The 19,761-nt window shown below is 36.4% G+C and overlaps 1 protein-coding gene and 1 pseudogene across 8 annotated transcripts in view; both read right to left on the bottom strand.

Annotated features, from left to right (window-relative positions):
- Window positions 1-19,761, bottom strand: part of SHLD2 (shieldin complex subunit 2) — a 102,273-nt gene that overhangs the window by 80,574 nt on the left and 1,938 nt on the right. For 6 of the 8 annotated variants that reach the window (XR_004232518.1, XM_031956255.1, XM_031956250.1 and 3 more), the window contains exon 2: window positions 17,956-18,023. The exons of the other annotated variants lie outside the window; for them this stretch is intronic. The gene's annotated coding sequence lies outside the window, so the exon portion shown is untranslated. The remainder of the gene's footprint in view (window positions 1-17,955; window positions 18,024-19,761) is intronic. 8 annotated transcript variants of the gene reach the window in all.
- Window positions 378-1,472, bottom strand: LOC116421923 (annotated as a pseudogene).

The raw sequence follows: 19,761 nt of genomic DNA, 5'->3' as shown, positions 1-19,761 counted from the left end.
TCACATTTTAAAAAAAAAAAACTTAATAGGTAACTTTGATCTCCCTTTCTCAGGTTTATTTTGAATCGATTGTCCACTGTGGGCAGGCAATGGCAAAGTTTCATCCAAGAAGACATCTGTTAATTTAAGTCTTTCCTATGGTGTAAGAAAACCTTTCCTCATTTGACATTTTAAAGCCAACACTTCAAACAAAACCAATTTTTAAGCAAAACAATCCCTTGTATCGGCTTATTACAAATTTCTTTTATAAATAACTTTCCCAGGCATGGAAAGATTTTTATTAACTAATGCTAAGTGAAACAAGGAGAACCAATAAAACATTGTACACAGTGGGGAAACATTACTTTCTCCCTCCCCAAACTTTAGAAACTTTATTTAAAAAACAAAGAAATGAAGCTGGAGGAATTAAAAAGTACCCGTCACTTTACTCTCTTTAACAGACTGCTCAAAGTTTTAAGGACCGCTGCAGGGTTTGCTTAGTACAGTCACAAGCTCACCCTATCATCAGCTTTTTGTGGGCATATGGATGAGGTTTTCCTAATCACTTATTCTCTCCTTAGTAATGTCTATATTCTGGCTTCAGTTCCCAGGTATTTCTGTGGGTCCCCTTAACATTGTAAATGCCTATTTCTCTCAAGATTTCCTTCAGGTATATCACAGGCTGTTTGGTGATATCCACTAAATCCTTAATATTGTAATACTGATGTTTTTCAAAAGCTGAAAACAATATGTCCAAAACCTGTTGCTTATCAGCTCTAGCACGCTTTCCATCTTCTTTCTTTTTCTTCTCATATTCAATATTGTATTGATGATTAGCCACAGGTTTAAAATTTGTTGTAACAGCTTTGTCCAGCTGCTGTAATACTCTTACAGGTTTTGAAACTTCTTCTATTTGTAACCTCTTCAATCTCATATAGTTTTCACTGGCAGCAGGTCTGCATTCAGCACGTTGTACCACTATTCCTTCCAATGAAAGTTTATCTGAGGGGCTCTCTGTAAAGACTGTCAATGTCTGTCCTCCCACACTTTGCAAGAGAAACGGATGTTCTCTGGGAGCACGAACAGAAGCAGGTTTTCCACCAATATCATGGATATTTGCAAGTTCCTCATTCAAGGTAAAAGATACCTCAGTCCTTCCTTGATTCTTTGCAATCCTCAGCTTACCTACTTCTCCGCCTGAAGCTTTGGCCCATTGCTGAGACAAATACTTAGGAACCTTCACGAGCCACACTCCGGTGTTTTGTTTGGCGCTGGTCAAGTTGAGCTCCCCGCGCTGGGCCATGGCTCAACGCCGACGCTGTCACCGGTGGAGTAGAAGGGAGCGCAGGTTCGGAGAAGGAGGTCCGGAGTGACGTCACGGGTGTCCCTCCAAAGCCGGGAAGGGACTCCGGTTAGTTTTCTCGGTGGCCTATCTCTCTGCGCGCTTCCAAGAGCTCTTGCAGGTCCTTTGCCTCTGCTCTCCTCACCTTCCAGCCAGCACAAAGATGGAATGAATCTCTCGTCTCCAAGAGAGGGCTTGTGGGCTTCCTCCCAGAGTGTTCCTCTGCCACCTCTGAGAATGTTCCCAAATAACTAACCTGAAGCTCTAAGAGCTTCAATATATATGATCTCCCAAAGGTTGACTCCTCCCGAGGGAGGGATTAACGGAGGTGTGAATTCAGATTATGTCATCCTAAACCCCGAAGTGTGAACTCTAATGAGTACTTAAATATTTATTGCTTCTATGAGCTCTCTAAAGGTGTCAACACAAGCATTATTGTCAATCAGTTCTACTAAGTACTTGTTTGTAACTGAAGAACCAATCACTACTGAATGGGTTATCTATATACAATTAGAACACCAACCCGTCAGATCAAAAAGCAAAATTTATACAAAACAAGAAAAATAAAAATGAGAAAAGGATATAGAATGCAACTTAAAATTCCAAATGGATCTATTTTAGCAAATCATTGATGCAGAAAATGGGAAATAGATGGAAAACATCTACACTAAGTATAATCATGTCATATAAAAGTTTAATCAATGTAAATCATTGCCATAAAGAAAGCTAAAATGGCCTAAAATTTGCTTTGGTCAATAAATACCTGACTCACTTGAATCCATGTAGCCACTTTAAAACACTTATTAGATATTGGCCAATTTTGAGTAATTTGAACTCAGAAGATAGCAAGAAGCAAAAGATAAATAAAACAAAACTAGAAGAAATGTTTGGGACAGAGAAACCCAACGGAATAAAGTCATTCGAAAAGTATTTTAGGATAAAATTAGGAGGGCAACAGGTCAAAGATCGAAATCTCCATAATTATCTGTATAACCAACTCTTTTCACAATAAATAGTCAACCATATTTGGATTCTAACATCACAGTTCTATATGTACTTATAGAGGAGGTATGAATGTTACTGAAAAATAGATAGCTTAGAGCAAAGGTATAAGATGAAGTACATGCTGAAGATGACACATTTTGAGGATATTTTTAAGAAAAATTTGTAAGGTGTCTGGAGAAGGTAGTAAAAAAAAGGCACTAGGGGAAAACCTCTTAGGTCTTATCATTACTCCTCCCTACCTCCCCCCCCCCTTCAAAAAAAGTGAAGAGAGGAAGGACACTAATACCCACCAATCAATCTACCTACTTTCCTATTTATATAAGTACAAGAGCATCTATGATAAAGTTATTAGAAGGGAACAAAGGAAGATTTTATGCAAGTGAGATTTCACAATGAGCCACATCTTTACTATTTTACAATGAAGAGAAAAACAAATACAAGATCCTACTATGATTGTTTATTAACTATAAAAACAACCAACCATTTGATTCCATAGATATTTCAAAATGATTTTTAAAGAGTGTCCTTCAACAAGGGATATCCATGTATCCATCTTGTTCAATGACCTTCTAATTACTAATATCATGCAAGATCTAAAACAGTGAGAAAACTGCTCTCCCAACATATTTGCTATGGTCATAAAAGAGATGTAGGATAAATGAAATGCCTGCTGCCTACAGGAAGCTCTGGGATACTGCTGAGCCTTCTGGATGAGATCTATCATCACTTGGGAATTTAATTTAATTTTATACACACAAAAAAAGTGGATTCATTATATACTTCAACAACAATACTATATGATGACCAGTTCTGATGGACCAGGCCATCCTCAGCAACGAAATCAACCAAATCATTTCCAGTGGAGCAGTAATGAACTGAACCAGCTATGCCCAGAAAAAGAACTCTGGGAGATGACTAAAAACCATTACGTTGAATTCCCAATCCCTATATTTATGCACACATGCATTTTTGATTTCCTTCACAAGCTAATTGTACAATATTTCAGAGTCTGATTCTTTTTGTACAGCAAAATAACGGTTTGGTCGGGTATACTTATTGTGTATCTAATTTATATTTTAATATATTTAACATCTACTGGTCATCCTGCCATCTAGGGCAGCGGGAGAATAAGAGGTGAAAAATTGGAACAAGAGGTTTGGCAATTGTTAATGCTGTAAAGTTACCCATGCATAAATCCCTGTAAATAAAAGGCTATTAAAAAAAAAAAAAAAGTGGATTCATATTGTCCTGATTATGGTATGAAGCTGAATTCCTTCATTTTTCAATTATTAAGCATTCATTAAGCATCTTTTATGTGTCAGTCACAATACTGCCACAGTGCCTACAAAGGCAAAAAAAATCTGTCTCTGCCCTCAAGAAGCTTATACTTCATTGAGTGGGGAAAACCCACAGGAATACAGAAAATTAAGTACATAATGAATAATTTAGAGAGAAATGACATAAGCAAATAGGGAAAGCACAAAAGACTCAGTAGGAGATGGTGCCTGAGATGAACCTTGAAAGGAGTCAGCTATTTTACAAGGCAGAAATGAGGAGGAAATGCATTCCAGGAATACAGCAAATTCATGGATGCAAAAGCACAGAGTAAGAAAAGGAAGATCACATACAGGAAACAGAAAGCACATTAAGACAGGGAAACAAAATATATACCATGGACAGTGTTTTACAACAAGCCTGGAAAACCAGGTTTAGATCTTTAAAAGTCAGATGAGTGGATTTTTTACCAAGAGGAAAATACGGGCTTCTAAGGCAAGCAAGTGACATAGTTCTGCATGAAGCATGAGTTTAAAAAAGAGATAAGTTGATGGGAAATAAATTAGGACACAAGTGCAACAGACCAGAGAACAGGTTTTGGGGTCCAGAATCAGTGTGGCGGCTATATAAGTGAAGGAGAAAAATGTTAGATATATTGTCTAGAGAAAATGTATTAAGCTTGATAACCAATTGAACATGATAAGTAAGAAAAATGAAAGTCAAGATAACTATTAAATTGGGAATCAGGATGACTGATAGGATGGTGGTATTCTTAATGACACAAGAATATTAAAAATAGGGGAGGATCTGGGAGAAAGATGATGGTATTCTTTTTAAGAACAACTACAAATGGGATCTAGTTGAAGACACCCAACTGGCATCTGATAGTCCTGGCCTGGAATTCAGTAATGAGACAAGAACTATTCGAACAAACTACAAAATCTGTCCATTAGTATATAAAAACTTGGACAGATATAGCAAATAAGACAATGAACTGAGTCTAGAACTTAATAGAAGAAAAAAAAGTGAGCTAAATTGTCTTTGGGAAATTACAAAATTGTTTTAATAAAATATCTTTAAAATACCAATACTCTATTGATAGTAGTATTTTAAAAATCATAAAGTCACAGAAAATACAACAAGGAATTAGAAAGAATCAGAATAAAATACGATTAAGAAAGAAAATGGGCTGGTAACATGAAAAGTGGCAAAGTCCATGCACAGTCTATGTGTATGTCACTCTATTCTTGAAGATTTACAATGTAGGATAGCCCTAGAATGATGATGGGTAGTTTTCCTATGACAAATTTATGGGCATTCATAAACAAGAGGGATACAGAATAGGTAGGATTGGATGAGTTGGGCTCTGAATCACTGGAGAGAGTATACAAATACATTAATTACAGATTCATTTGAGTATCTCAATATAAAATATTTCTATAAAATGGTAACAAGAGATCACTATACTATTGTGTATTTTTTTGTAGCTAATACAATTAAAAATTTAATTGAATTCCTCAATTTCTTTTTATGTATCAGACTGATTTTCCTAATATATTCCACTCCCTCTCTCAAAACGTTTTTATGGACAAATTAAGTTCCTTGGCCTTCTTGTTTCCAAAAGTTAAGTTAAAACTTTGACCATCATAACTATATTTTCCTGTGAGAAATGGATGGGCATTATTTTGTTTTACCCAGTTGTGACAATTGAATTGGAGAAATGAAACTCATATTAGAAAACTGAAACCAACAAGGATGTCAAATAATAAAGAGTAGAGGTTATCTCCCCCCCAAAGAGTATAAGAATGGAAGTTCCTTGAGGGCAGGGAATGACTATATAAAGAAGGGTGGTGATTCACGTGGTGTAACTTCTGTTTAACATTAAATTAACAGGGAATCAGAGGAGGGACTTGCCCTTCAAGATAAGAAATAAAATACTATCCTAGGAGTTTCAAAGGTGTGTTTACTAATCTAGGTACCCAATCTTTCTTTGTGTGCCTGTGTGTTTTGGAAAAAAGTTTCATTTTATTTTGTGTGTATTAATGATATGTAGTAGTATAATTGCAAAGATTTTAATTCTAGAATGTCAGAGTTGAAAGGGACATTAATTTATCTTTATTTTACAGATGAGGAAACTAAAATCTAAAGAGGTTTTGACTTAATTACACAAGGTCATAGGTAGAAGCAAAGTTCAGACTGAAATTCATTTCATTTGTAATGAATATGTTAGTTATATCCCATACTTGAGTACATCTAAAACATAGGAAAATCTTATAAATTTGAAAATACTGTCCTTTTTTGAAAAAGTTATTCGGAAGAGTCCTTTCAAACCTACCCTTACCTGCTTTTAAATCCTCTACTTTTCTGAGTTTTATCTCCAGATTTTTTTTTTTTTTTTTTTTTAGAAAATACCTTTCTCAGGGATCTATGCTTTATTCTGTTTTTTTTTTTTTAAAATAAAGCTTTTTTATTTTCAAAACATGGACAATTTGACAATATTGACCCTTGCATAGCCTTGTTTCAGATTTTCTGAAATCTCCTCCCCTAGATGGCAAACAATCCAATATATGTTAAACATGTTAAAATATGTTAAATCCAATATGTATAAACATTTATACAATTATCTTGCTTAGGCATCCATTCTTGCAAGAATTTAAAATAAATCTTTCCTTCATTCATCAGTGAGTCAGTGGAGTTCTTGGTGAGATATTTTGTTTCTTACATTCCTGTGTTTGCTTTTATTTTTTGTTTACTTCTTGATTTTGAAAAGTACACCTACTATTTCCATATATCTTTGAGGAAAAAATAGTGGATAACCTTTGGAAAGATTTAAGAATTAGGTTTTTCACTCTTCAGTTGAAGTAGCTGTCATTTGCATTTGGTTTATTATTCCTATCACTCCAAGAAAGAAACCCATATCACAGCAAATTATTTGCTTTGCAAATACTACAAACCTCCCCCAAAGGTAAAGAAATGAAGCACTCAAGGAAGGCAAAATAAATATAGTAGAAGGAGGGGGAGAAGGGGGAATAGGCCTACAAAGACACCTACCAGGTTAACAGCTACAACAATGGGGCCATTAAGAGAATTCTTACTAAAAGTACATAAAGAAACCAGAGTGAAAACAAAAATCAAATAAAGGCTTAATATAGCTGGACAAAACCTCACTAAACCCCACAAAACCCTGCTTACAGGTAAATCAGTGTGGGACAAAACTAAACTGCAGAATGTTAAAGGTCAGAAAAAGGGAGAGAGGTGGAAGAAACTAAGATGAGAAAGAAATAATTAGATGATGGATGGAGAGATAACAATGAAAGAAAAATAATTTCTGTCTTTCTCAGAAAGAAGGCCTATGGGAGAATGGCTGAAGTGACAAATGGAGGAATTTAAATGGTTAGGAAGGTGAAAATCTCAATTTAGGGGTGGAAGGGGAGTCCAAATTTTCTATAGGGGAAAAAGATACTTTATAAATGGGAAATGGGGATTTTACAATGGATATAATCTGTAGGGCAATGGGGGAATCTCCCTTTCAAGAGTACTGAGACTCCAAGACAACATCCTTCCTCAGAAAAAGGGAAAGCTGAGCTCTTGGGGAACTGTGATACAGAGATAAATGGAAAAGTATGGCTCCCAAAAGAGACTGTATGATAAATAGGGATAAATAGGGTGACATGATCATAGAGAGGGCAAAGGGCAGTAAGGAACTGCTCAGGTAGAGGCAGGTGAAAATTCCTAGTAAGAGAAAATGTCTTTATCCCAAAGAGATCTTAAAGAAGGGAAAGGGACCTGTATGTGCAAGAATGTTTGTGACAAGCCTCTTTGTAGTGGCCAGAAACTGGAAACTGAGTAGATGCCCATCAATTGGAGAATGGCTGAATAAATTGTGGTATAGAAATATTATGGAATATTATTTTCTTAGAAATACCACGATTTTACAGAGAGCTGGAGACTTATCATGAATCTGATCTGTGAATAGAGGAATGGAGTTTGCATATGAACTAACAATATTTTGATGATAATTTATGGACTGCTTAAATGAATAACAAATAGGTTCCAATGGGAGAAATGAGGAAGAGAGGAAGAATCTGAGATAACTAAGAATTCTGCTACATAGATCAATGCTGTAAATTCCCATGCATTTATTTCTCCAATAAGAAATATTAATAGAAGAAAATGGCTTTCGACAGAATACTTAGTTCTACCTCTCTAATTATACTTTACAATTTAACTAAACTTGGTATTGCCATCTTAGAATGAGTAGTAAAGAATTGGATAAAATTTGGAATTTATTCCTAAAACATGCATTAATAAATAGAAAAGGCACTTAATAATTAAAAGATTGAGAAATGCCGAAGGAAGGTATAGTTCTTACCACATAAATATTTATATGAACTTGTCAAGTAGTAAAGATAAAATATTAAAAATAAAAAACAAAGGCACAATTGGGATTTATTAATAATTGAAGCAAAGTGTAGTAATCCTAACAATAAGTGTCATCAATAAGATTCAAGTAAAAAATGAAAAAACAAAAGTGGGATTTATTACTTTTAGATATTGACTTAATTAACATAAGTTATCAATCAGGGAGTAAGACAACAAAATATAGAAGTCGATTTCATCCTGAACAAACGATATTTGTGGAAAAGACAAACTCTTAATTCAGATTTCCTAGAAAATGTATTATAAAGGAATTCTTTATGTGAATTCCAAGTCTATAATGTTTTAAAAATAGTATGTTAGTAAGTTAAATTAAGAGAGGATGGGAAATGAGGAGAAATGTTCATGCAAGACAATCCAAACCTGCAACTTTTCTTTACCTATAGCTCAATCTTGTTTTGTAAAGTCTCAAGGTATTTTTTAGATCTTTACTAGTTTATCATACACCAATAAATAAACTCTAAAAATAACAACAAGAAATATTTTTATAGCAAGCAAATTTTGCAGAGTATTACAAATATTTTATTTTGATCTCATATAATCTAGGAGGTAAATAATATCTCAATTTACAAACAAATTGAAATAGATCAGGTTAAATGACTTTGGCTCTACAGAGAGACCAATTTTTCAGTCTCGATTTGAAATTTGGTCAGCACTCCATTTACCTAGCTGTCATTCTGGCTGCCTCCATGCATAGGCAAAAAGAAGAGATACTAAAATTGGACTCATTTTATAGTCAAACAAAAACCCATATAGAAATGGTTTTTGAAAAGACTAATTGATAAACCTTTTGTCAAAAGATCTAATTGAATAAAAAGCAATGAACAAAGTAAATTCACACTGCTAGAAGAAAGTAAAAGAACTACCAAAATGTATGTTGATATGGTTTATGATGTGGGTAGCACTAAATGACATGGTTTGAAAACCAAAAATATGGCTGATATAAACACCAGATGATGTAGACATTAAAAGTTTAGGGTTTGGTCAGTGAAGAATTCACAATGACATCATTCTTTTTGGCAAAATCTAGATTTATTTAGGGAAGAGGTTAAGACAAAATGAAGGGATACAATGACAATGGGAATGGTGAAATAGGAAGCAGAGTGGGAGAAATAATAATAATGATGGAAAGGGCAAGTTCCTTAGAACCAAAAGAGTTAGTTGGTTACAGGAAGGAGAAATGGGGTAGAATGCATAGTGAAGTTAGTCTGGTTGTTTATGAAGAAAACTAGAGTGTTGGAGGTCTAAGTTCTCATGATTAAGCCACAAATTTAGCAGGAGAAGCTGAAGATTTCTCTTTAATATTTAATGCCATGTATACTTATTTTGTATTGTAATTTATACTCAATATATTTAACATGTATAGGCCATCTAGGGAGGGGTGGGGAAAGAAGGGAAAATTGGAACAAAGGTTTGGCAACTGTCAATGCTGTAAAATTACCCATGCATATAACTTGTAAATAAAAAGCTATTAATATATATAAATAAAACATTAAAAAACAACAACAACAACATTTAATGTCAGGGGAACTCCTGTCAGAAAGCACATATTTAAGATGTTTCAGAGTCTCACTTGGATACCACTTGTTACCAAGAAAATCAATCAATTAGGTATTAGTTACCTGTCTCTTGGAGGTGTGAACTCAAAGGTTGACTCCTCCTCTGAGAGAGTGGGATTGTGGTTTCTGACTTGTGTATCTCATACTGAATACTGCCTAGTGAAATCTCCCAAAAGTGTGAACTCCATTGAGTACTTAAATACATTAGTAAGCTAGAGAATTTGCTAAGTACCATGCTAAATTAGGCAAGTGACTTATCACTTTGTAAGGATTTTAACACTTAGTTATACCTCAGATTCAGTTTCCTTATCTGTAAGGATAATACCATACCTACACCTAGAGTACTTTTGTCACAAGACTGTATTGAAGGTCAATGGAAATAACTGATGTAAAGCACTTCACAAGCTTTTAAAATAATGCTTACTATTCCAATTTCAGACAATGCTGATCAGCTGAACAGTGAACAGTATCATGCCTTATGTCACAGTATCTCAATGTGAGGAAAGAGAATGGATAGTGGAAAGCAGGGTAGAAACCCAGCTGAGGGGCAGACAGAGCCTATGAGTGGTAGCTGAGCCTGAGATGATGCTGAGAAGCTCCAGGAGTGGCCTCTGGTTGGCATTTGAAGCCCTTCATCCAAGCTGATTCTGGCCAATACCAATACTGCCCTGCTAAGCCATTGCATTACACTCAAGGGCACCCTGTTTCTGTAGCAATGTACATTGCCCTCCCATCATAACAACTATCTGAACTCATTCTTCAGATTTTTTATTCCCAACCCTCCTCTCCATATTGAAACATTTTCAACCCAAGACCCAATGACATCCTTTAATGCCATTTCTCACCCAACCCTGTCTACCCTTCCACTGTGTTTTCTAATACCTGTTGTACAGGGAACTAATTTCCACCTTAAACCTCTTCTTTTGCTCCTTCTCTCCCTCAACATTTGCTACTCTTTTCCAGCCCTGACACCTTTCACACACTTAGCCACTGGCTTGCTCACTAGTGCATGTGGGGTGAGAACACTCTTTGCTCTCTTCAGATTCTCCCTCTTCACCACCACTCACAATTTAATCCTCAAACACTGATTCTCCAGCCCCAGTCCAGACTGGGGTAGTCTGCTGCCTCAGGACCCTCTTCCTTAATGAATTCAGAGGGGCTCAGTCTTTCTGCCCACCCCAACTCTCATCCTGGTATTTTCATACTGATATTTCCTCAAATACCCCAAGACCCAAACTATTCTTCTGCCTCCACTTAGTTCCACACTGAGATGGTCATACCCTTCACCTTGGCATCATACTTACAAATGTTCTGCTTCACTTTGATAAACTTTGAAATTAACTTATTTTTACTATTGTTCCTAAATCCCCTTCCTCATCCTTATTGCGACCTCCAATTCCTCCAACCCTCAATTTTTTTGGTCAGGCCATCATCCCTGCATTAGCTTCACTCCCTTCCCTTCCCTCCTTTGACCCTCTGATAAACCAGTCCAACTCTATACTGTTCTCTTCTCAAGTTACCAGTCACCTGCTCCCCTGACTTATGGAAGCTCTTGTCCTGCCAAGCCTCAGCCTTAAATTACTCCCACCATCTGCAGCCTTCACTCCAAAATCACAAAACAGTGTTCACTGATCCTCTACAAGCCATGTCACCTCACGAGGGGAAGTCAATTCGTTTACACCTCCCTGACTATCCCTCTCCTGAGGCAGCCCTCTTCCTGCCCAGCTGAGAACCTGGGCCTCTATTTCACTGGGGACAAGGATACCACTCCGGGGCAAGCAGCCTTCTCCATTCTTCTTCCCTGAGGTCACCTGAGGTGGCAACTCTCCTTCACCAAGGCAAACCTCTCTACACATGGGGGAATCCACTGTGTCCCTTCTATTATCCCCACTCTCTGACTTTCAATCCCCCCAATTTGCAGGCGGCTGCCCAAGGGACTGACTATAAACACACTCCCATCCTCAAAGTAACTTCAATCCATCCCTTTCCCTCTCTCCTCATTTTTGTGCTTGTCTAGACTTGATGCTTCTCCTTTTTTTAATAGTAGCTTTTTATTTTCAAAATCTATGCAAAGACAGTTTTCAACATTCATCCTTGTAAAATCTTGTCTCATTTTTTCTCCTGTTTTTCTCCCTTATATGGACTCTTCCTTGTGGATCCCATTTCTGTACTTTCCCAATTAAAATATGGATTGGAGAATTTTCTAGATTGTTGTAGAGAAGGGATAGCAGCAAGCTAAATTCAATTGCTTCTTCTCACTCTGCCACCTTAACTCTGTCTCCCCCTTCTCAGTTTCCTCTGCTGAATCTTTATCCAGGACATACCCACAAATAGTCTGTGACCTCCAAGGCTTTGTTCTGGGCCCTCTTCTATATTTAACTATTTTGTTTGGTAATCTCATCAACTCCTATAGCATCTCAACATGGTTGATTCTCAGATCTATTTATTCAGCCTTAACTTCTCTTCCTGAACTTTGGTCTTATATTTCCAGCTATCCACTGAACATCTCAAACATCTTAAAATGAAATGGGTAAAACTGAAATATGTATCTTTGTTCTCCTCTTCCCCTCCTAATTTCCCCATGACTGTTTTGGGTACTACTATCCTCCTGCCACCTGTGACAGATGTTTGAGGTCAAGCTCTGTACAGTTTTTTTCCTCTCCTGACACTATCCTGGTACAGGTCCCCTTGCCTCCTCATACATGGACTGGTCTCCCTGCCTCTAGTTTCTCCCCACCTTCAGTCTGTCCTCTACTCAGTTGTCAAACTAAAATGCAGCCCCCCAACTCCATAAATACTTTAGTGGCTCCTTATCTTGCAGGATTTATATATAAAATCCTGTTGATAGTCAGAGCCCTTCATAATCAGGCTTACCTGTCTTTCCATTCTTCTTACACCTTACTTCCCCTCTTCCCCACATTCTCTGTGTTCCCCTGACTTTACTTCTTGTAGCTACTCATACATCAAATTCCAAGTCTTTGCTCCAGGCACTTTGTGTCCTCCAAGCCTGAACTCATTCTTTCCTTGTTTAATGCCTCTTAGCCTCTCTGGTTTTCTTCAAGTTCCACCTAAAATCTTACCTTGTATAAGAAGCCTTTGCTAAGGCAAATTAATGGGTAAAAGTAGAAGAGTTAGCAGAGATAAGAAATAAGAGATATACACAAAATAATAACAATGAACAGGAGTAAAATTTATCAGGAAAAAACATTAGGATTAGTAATCATTGATCTCAAAATTAAATTTTAAAAAGATTCAATCAAGACAGAAATCTATATTATATGCTAAACATTTTAGATATATGTGTGTGTGCCTATATAAACATACATATGTGTATATATGTATATATACATACTTACATAAACATATTTGAGTTTAACTGCAGCCTACCTGAGAGAGCATGGGGAGAAGGAAAAAAGAATAAAGTAAAAAGTGCACAGCAGAGAACAAAAGTGAGCAAAGAAAAGATGGACAGTTATGAATACAATATGTTAAAAATAAAAAATTTTTAAAACCATCAAAAAGAAAAAAAGAAGAAGAAGCCTTTCCTAGTCCTTCTTAACATAAGAGTCTTCCTCTGAGTGCCTTATCCTTGTCAAAAGCGGTGTTTGGGGAGAACATAACTGACTCCATTTGGTGAGATGTTTGCTATTATTATATAAATGGACTGACTGTCTCCTTCAGTACCTCCCTTTCCCCAGTGATTTTACTGTTAAAAAAAAAAGACTGAATAGTTCTCAAGAAAAACTCATCCCATTTCTCTTTCTCTCAGTTGATAAAATCTTAATAGGAGCTAATTTATGAAATGACTGATAAAGAAGATATAGTTTTCTTCAATCTTAAATAAAAGGCTATTTTTTAATGAGACTTCTGTTTTTTAATTTGGTTGAATCTCTAGGTATAGCTAACAGTTTATTTCTTTCAATAAATGCTGGTTGAATGAAATTAAATAAAACAAATCCTTAAAATATTTTTTCAGTTTGGATTAATATGTAGCTTGAAACATTTATAACTAATATTTCTTTTTGTATAGGCTATAGCTATAAAGAAATATTGACTTGGACATAAAACTTTTCTTTTAATGAACTTTCTTTAAAATGTACTTGAAGAGGTCTTCAATATTAGGTGTGGTCAGCAGAGGAATTGATAAAAATTAATCCCTGAGGCAGACAGGGAGAAGGCTCTGATAAGAGATCAGTTTAGCTCCAGCATTCCACCCCCCTGGGGAGGTGGTTCAGTCTGAAATCCAAGTTTTGTCAACTCTGAGACCCACCCTCTGTAGGGGTTTTGGATAGCCTCACCTTGCCATGTCCTGTCAGAAATGCCACAGGCATGTCCCTGAAATTAAATTTTCCTTATGAAATCTTTGGGCCATCCCATGGCTTCTGACTCCTTTGGGTCAGGCCTCTATGGCACTCTGCCTCATGGTATCTTTCTCTTTATTGTCCCCCATGACACATGGTATCTCCCCTAAATCCACCATGCTTCCCTACCCCACTCCTCCTCCTTACAGCTAACTCTTTTGGGGTGCTATGTCCCTTTCAGGATTTAGCCTCCCAGCTAAGGGTACGTCCCAACATCATGGGGTGCTCCCTTTCTATTGGATAATTATGAGTTGCACCAAGGCACTGGGTCTTTCAAATGCTCTCCAACTCTATTTCATATTCACCATTCCCAACATCTATTGTACCCCTTCATTTTGTCTGTAACTTCTTCCCTAAATAAATCTACCTTTTGCCAAAGAGAATGGCCATTGTGAATTCTTCATGACTGAACTCCAAGTTTTAGTTTCTACTATCATCTGGTGTCTACATCAACTACATAATGCTGGTGCTCAAACCACATCAGTCTGATGTTCAAAATCCTTGGCCTTCTTCTCGTCAAAAGGTAAAGCTATGTGTACCCCAATATTTTTTCTGTCCCTCAGTTCCTGCTTTTCAACTAAGGTAGGGAATGACCAGAAGCCCAGCAAACACTTGGTGCTTTGAAATCCACTGGCCTTCTCCTTTACCTAAATTATTTAAAATCTCATTCCTTCAGGTAATGGGAGCTTTTTAGGGGAGACCCAGTGTTTTTTACTCCAAGCCTTGTTGATCACTTAGCAAAACTGGAGGTCACTGCTTGGACTTATACAGGGGATGCCCTGAATCAAGCCTTTTGGCCATTTTTGGCCATTTTTGATGAGGAGCCTACTTTTCTGGAACACTAAATCTGTGGACGATGGTTATGAGGCTAGGATAGGAGTGGGAGAGGATGCTAGAGTATAGGATTATTTGGGGACTTTTAGGGGTTTATGTTCTTAATACTGTGAAGGGAACTAGTGTAATACCTGGCCACTTAAGATTAAAAAGTGTGCTTTCTGTATTGTTCCTGTCTCTGTGGTTCTGTGTCTGCCTGTGTCAGTTGGCCTAGTCTTTGTGTTCAAACTAACCTGTGTTTTTCTTAAGTTAATCTTCTCTCCCTTGAGGAAAAATTCCTTGTTCAAGACTGTCCTGATTAGACCAACCCTGGGTTGGTTAAGATCCCCGCCCTTGTGGTTAAATCCAGCCTCAGTTTCTCTCTACATAGGGACCTTCTGTGTCCCCAACTTCCCAAGTCCTAAAATCCTTCTCTGGGCCCTGTCCTACAGGGTAGGACAACAGGACAGCTGTTAATCCTCTATCCATTTTGTGGAATTTAGCACTAGTCTTTCACCAAGCTATCCATCTGAAAAAAGGGGGCTCTGGCACTTTAAAACTCCTCGTCAGCCTATATTTACAAGATATTTTTATAAGTGAATATTTGTTTTTTATTTTTCAAGTTTGTGTAAACTTTTTTTCAAGTTTTTCATTTTTCAAGTTTAAGAGTAAAATTTTCTGTAACTCTTAGATACAATGCTATATCAAGGTTTGTTAGATTTCTGGTTAACTGCAAATTTTCTGAAAATGGTTATTTCAAAACCCATTCAGCAATTTAGCTGATATTTATTGAATGCATCATCAATCTCATTGTTTACTCATCAAATCAGCCCTGAGATAGTTTTAGGCACAATGATTGCAAGCTTTTTTTTTTTCTTTTTTTTTTTTTTTTTAAGATCTAAAGCCTCTGATATCAGACTGGACTATTTGAGAGAAATTTTTTCTGGTATTATAACTAGTATTTCTTATATTTGAATCCAGGTATGGATATGAACCAATAAATCAGAAAACCTACCATCCTGGAGAAATGCCACAGAACCTCAGAAAGTGAATGTTTTTTCATCTGGATAAAAGGGAGTTTGAAGGATCGTTTTTTTTGAGCTCTACTTGAGGTCAGACCCTTCTAATATGATTCCCAAAATCATGTTCCTTTCCATAGGAATTATTCTCTCCTATTCCTGAGTCTGGCAAGGGGGCGGAATTCATCTGTGATTTTCACACCTGAAGTCAAACAGCTAATGATGCTTTGTTCTGTCCCTTTTTTTCTCTTATAGCAAATCTCTATATTCAGAGCAAGTGGTCAATTTAAAAGCTATGAGCAAAATGCAAGTATAAAATATTCCCGTTTTCCATGTGAACATGTGCAGTCATTAAGTAAATGACTGTTTTCCTGCACTAGGTAGGTGAATATTTGGTACAGTCATTTGTCTGTTACTAGAGATATATCATATTAGAAACATATTTGTATAAGGCCTCTAAACCTTTCAAAATGTAAGAACATTTAGCTACTGGATGCAGTCTTTAGATTGTGAGATGCAGCTGTTATTCTATGCATTGTAACTTAAAGTAGAGAATTTTAGTAGTTTTTTTTTAATGTAACTTAAAGAGTTTTTGTTACATCCATGTAAAAAAGTCAATTCTATTTAAGCTAATAACATCTATGTGTCCTGTGAGTCCATGACACAAACATTTTCTTATAACTTAATTGATATGCACAAACAAAACCATAGGAAATTGATTTGCTGATGCAGCAACAAAAAACCTGCATTAGCCTTCTTACTCCACTTGATCTCCAGGCAAAAGACTTTTGATTAACCCATCCTAAGTGGGGAGATCTGGAAACCCCACCATTACTGTACCCAAACATAAAGTCATGCTATCATGCCAAAACCCCCAAGGTTCTATTTCCCAACTGATGGCTGGGGCAAAGAGACCCCAGAAAAAATGCTACCCCAGAGTCTGAGTGGGCCCCCAGTAAAGTGCAAACTGACTGTACTAATCTCTGTTACTGTGGCTCTGGTAACTAACTTTGTACCCCTATATCACTAAACTTTGACTTGAGTTCATCTCTGTAACACTCCAACCTCAGAGACCACAGTATTTCACTCCCTGTTTCTGGACACTACTTAGCAAGTGTTCCAGGATTTGGCCCCTAAAATTTCAGTTGGTCTGACAAATGCCCTTCTCTTTACAGACCCCTCACCCACTTTTCAAAAGTTTCTGTTTCTGTAACAAATTAAAATAGTAGGTTAAAGATGAGATCTTCAATGTTAGGTGTGGTTAGCAGAGGAATTGATAAAAATTAATCCCTGAGGCAGACAGGGAGAAGACTCTGATAGAGATAACTTTAGCTCCAATGTCCTACCTGTTGGGGACATCTTCCAATGTGAAATCCAAGTTTTGTCAAACCCCTGAGACCCACCCTCTGTAGAGGTCTCCAGCAGTCTCACCTTGACATATCCTGTCAGAAATCCCAATAATGTCCCTGAGGTTAAGTTTTCCCTAAAATCTATGGGCCATCCTATGGCTGCTGCCTTCTTTGGGTCAGTCCTCCACAGCACCCGGCCTTGTGATATCTTTTCCTTCCCCCCCTCCCCCCAAGCCATGTGGTATCTTCCCTAACTCCACCATGCTTCCTGATCCCACTCTTACTCCTTATAGCTCTTTTGGGGTGCTATATCTCTTTCAGGATTTAGCCCACCAGCTAAGGGCTTGCCCCAAGTTCATGGGGTGCTCCCTTTCTCCTGGGTAATTGTGAATTTTACTGAGAAACTGGTCTTTCATATGCTCTGCCACTCGAGTAAATTCATATTTACCATTCCCAGTGTCTATTGAATTTCTTCATTTTTGTCTGTAACCTATTCCCTAAATAAATCTATCTTCTGCCAAGGAGAATGGTCACTTGAATTCTTCACATGACCGAACCCCAACTTATGGTGGGTACCATCATCTGGTGTCTACACCAAGTACATCATGTTGGTGCTCAAATAACATCATACTGACTACCCTATTAAAAAACATTACATTTTAAGTACAAAGCTATTATACATTTCTAGTTTATATCATTCATTTATATGACTTTACCTTTTAAAATAAATTACAAAAATATAAATTGTAAGTCAAATGTACACACACACACACACACATACACACACACAATAATCAAGTGAAAGGAAATTCTTACCTTAACTTTCAGATCATAAGTAGGATTTCTACCCAAGATTTATCAGTTGATATTTAGTATATATTTCACTAAAAATGAAAAGATATTTCTTTTTATTTACTTATTTTTATTAAAGATTTTTATTTACAAAACATAGGCATGTGTAATTTTTCAACATTGACCCTTTGCAAAGCCTTCTGGTTACAAATTATCCCCTCCTTCCCCTAACCCCCTCTCCCCTAGATTGGTCCAATACATATGAAATGTGTTAAAATATATGTTAAATTCAATATACGTATACATATTTGTAGTTATTTTGCTGCACAAGAAAAATCGGATCAATAAGGAAATTTCTTTAACAAATGATGGTAGTTCTTAACCAATATATAATTGCACTTATAAAAAAGTTGTCAATAACACTAGTACATTTGTAAATAAGGCCTTTCTAGATTTCCCCCCAACTTCTGGAGCTTGTGCTTCCTCTTCAGCCACTTTCCATTTAACTATTTTGTATTTATTCTCCTTATATGGATTATGACAATTCAAATGCATATTTCTTTATGTACTTATTCGCTTAATCATGTAAGATTCTTGAGGGTATGGATTGTTTCATTCTTAAACTTGTGTCTCCACTGTGTTTAGAAGAGCTACTTAATAAGTGCTTGATTATGAGATCAGTGGCTAATCTAAATCAGTTAGGCAAAGTACCACTTAGCAACATTTTGAGAATACTGTTAAAATTAAAGAGTTTGTAATGCACATTTTTGCTGGGTAAAATACTAATATAATGCATATAAGTTGATGATTTAGTATTTGTTAGATTAATAATGACATAAATCATTGTACTTCTAAGATGCCTAATTTACAACTAAGGAAGAACTTATCTAGTTCTATGAGAAAATCTTTCTTTTAAGAAGCAAAAATACAAAATTAATGCTATTTTGGTATCAAAGATTGTATAACATTTATAAATATGAGAAGAATGCAAATAAACTGAAGGGAAAGACTTTCTTTCTTTTTTTTTTTTTTTTTTTTTTTAATTTAATAGCCTTTTATTTACAGGATATATACATGGGTAACTTTACAGCATTAACAATTGCAACCTCTTGTTCCAAGTTTTCACCTCTTACACCCCCCACCCCCTCCCCTAAATGGCAGGATGACCAGTAGATGTTAAATATATTAAAATATAAATTAGATACACAATAAGTATACATGACCAAAACGTTATTTTGCTGTACAAAAAGAATCAGACTCTGAAATATTGTACAATTAGCTTGTGAAGGAAATCAAAAATGCAGGTGGGCATAAATATAGGGATTGGGAATTCAATGTAATGGTTTTTAGTCATCTCCCAGAGTTCTTTCTCTGGGCGTAGCTGGTTCAGTTCATTACTGCTCCATTGGAAATGATTTGGTTGATCTCATTGCTGAGGATGGTCAGGTCCATCAGAACTGGTCATCATATAGTATTGTTGTTGAGGTATATAATGATCTCCTGGTCCTGCTCATTTCACTCAGCATCAGTTCATGTAAGTCTCTCCAGGTGAAGGGAAAGACTTTCAAGAGATATTTGATGTGTTTTTAGCCAAATACGTTGCTAATCATACAGCTGAAATTTTACAAATTATCATATAACCAATACAGTATCCCTAAATAAGAATGTAATGGAATTGTTGTACTAAGGATTTCTGAATTCTAACAGGAAAGGACCTCAGCATTCATCTAAAATAAATCTTTAATTGTGTAGATGAAGAAATTGAAATGTTGAGAAACTAGATGGGCTGGCTAAGACCACAAAGTGATTTTCTATAGAAAGGAAAGGTGC

This window comes from Sarcophilus harrisii, chromosome 2, assembly GCF_902635505.1.
Source record: "Sarcophilus harrisii chromosome 2, mSarHar1.11, whole genome shotgun sequence".
Classification (NCBI taxonomy): domain Eukaryota; kingdom Metazoa; phylum Chordata; class Mammalia; order Dasyuromorphia; family Dasyuridae; genus Sarcophilus; species Sarcophilus harrisii.
The sequence above is the reverse complement of the archived record's forward strand: the minus strand, read 5'-3'. Positions and strand labels throughout refer to the sequence as shown.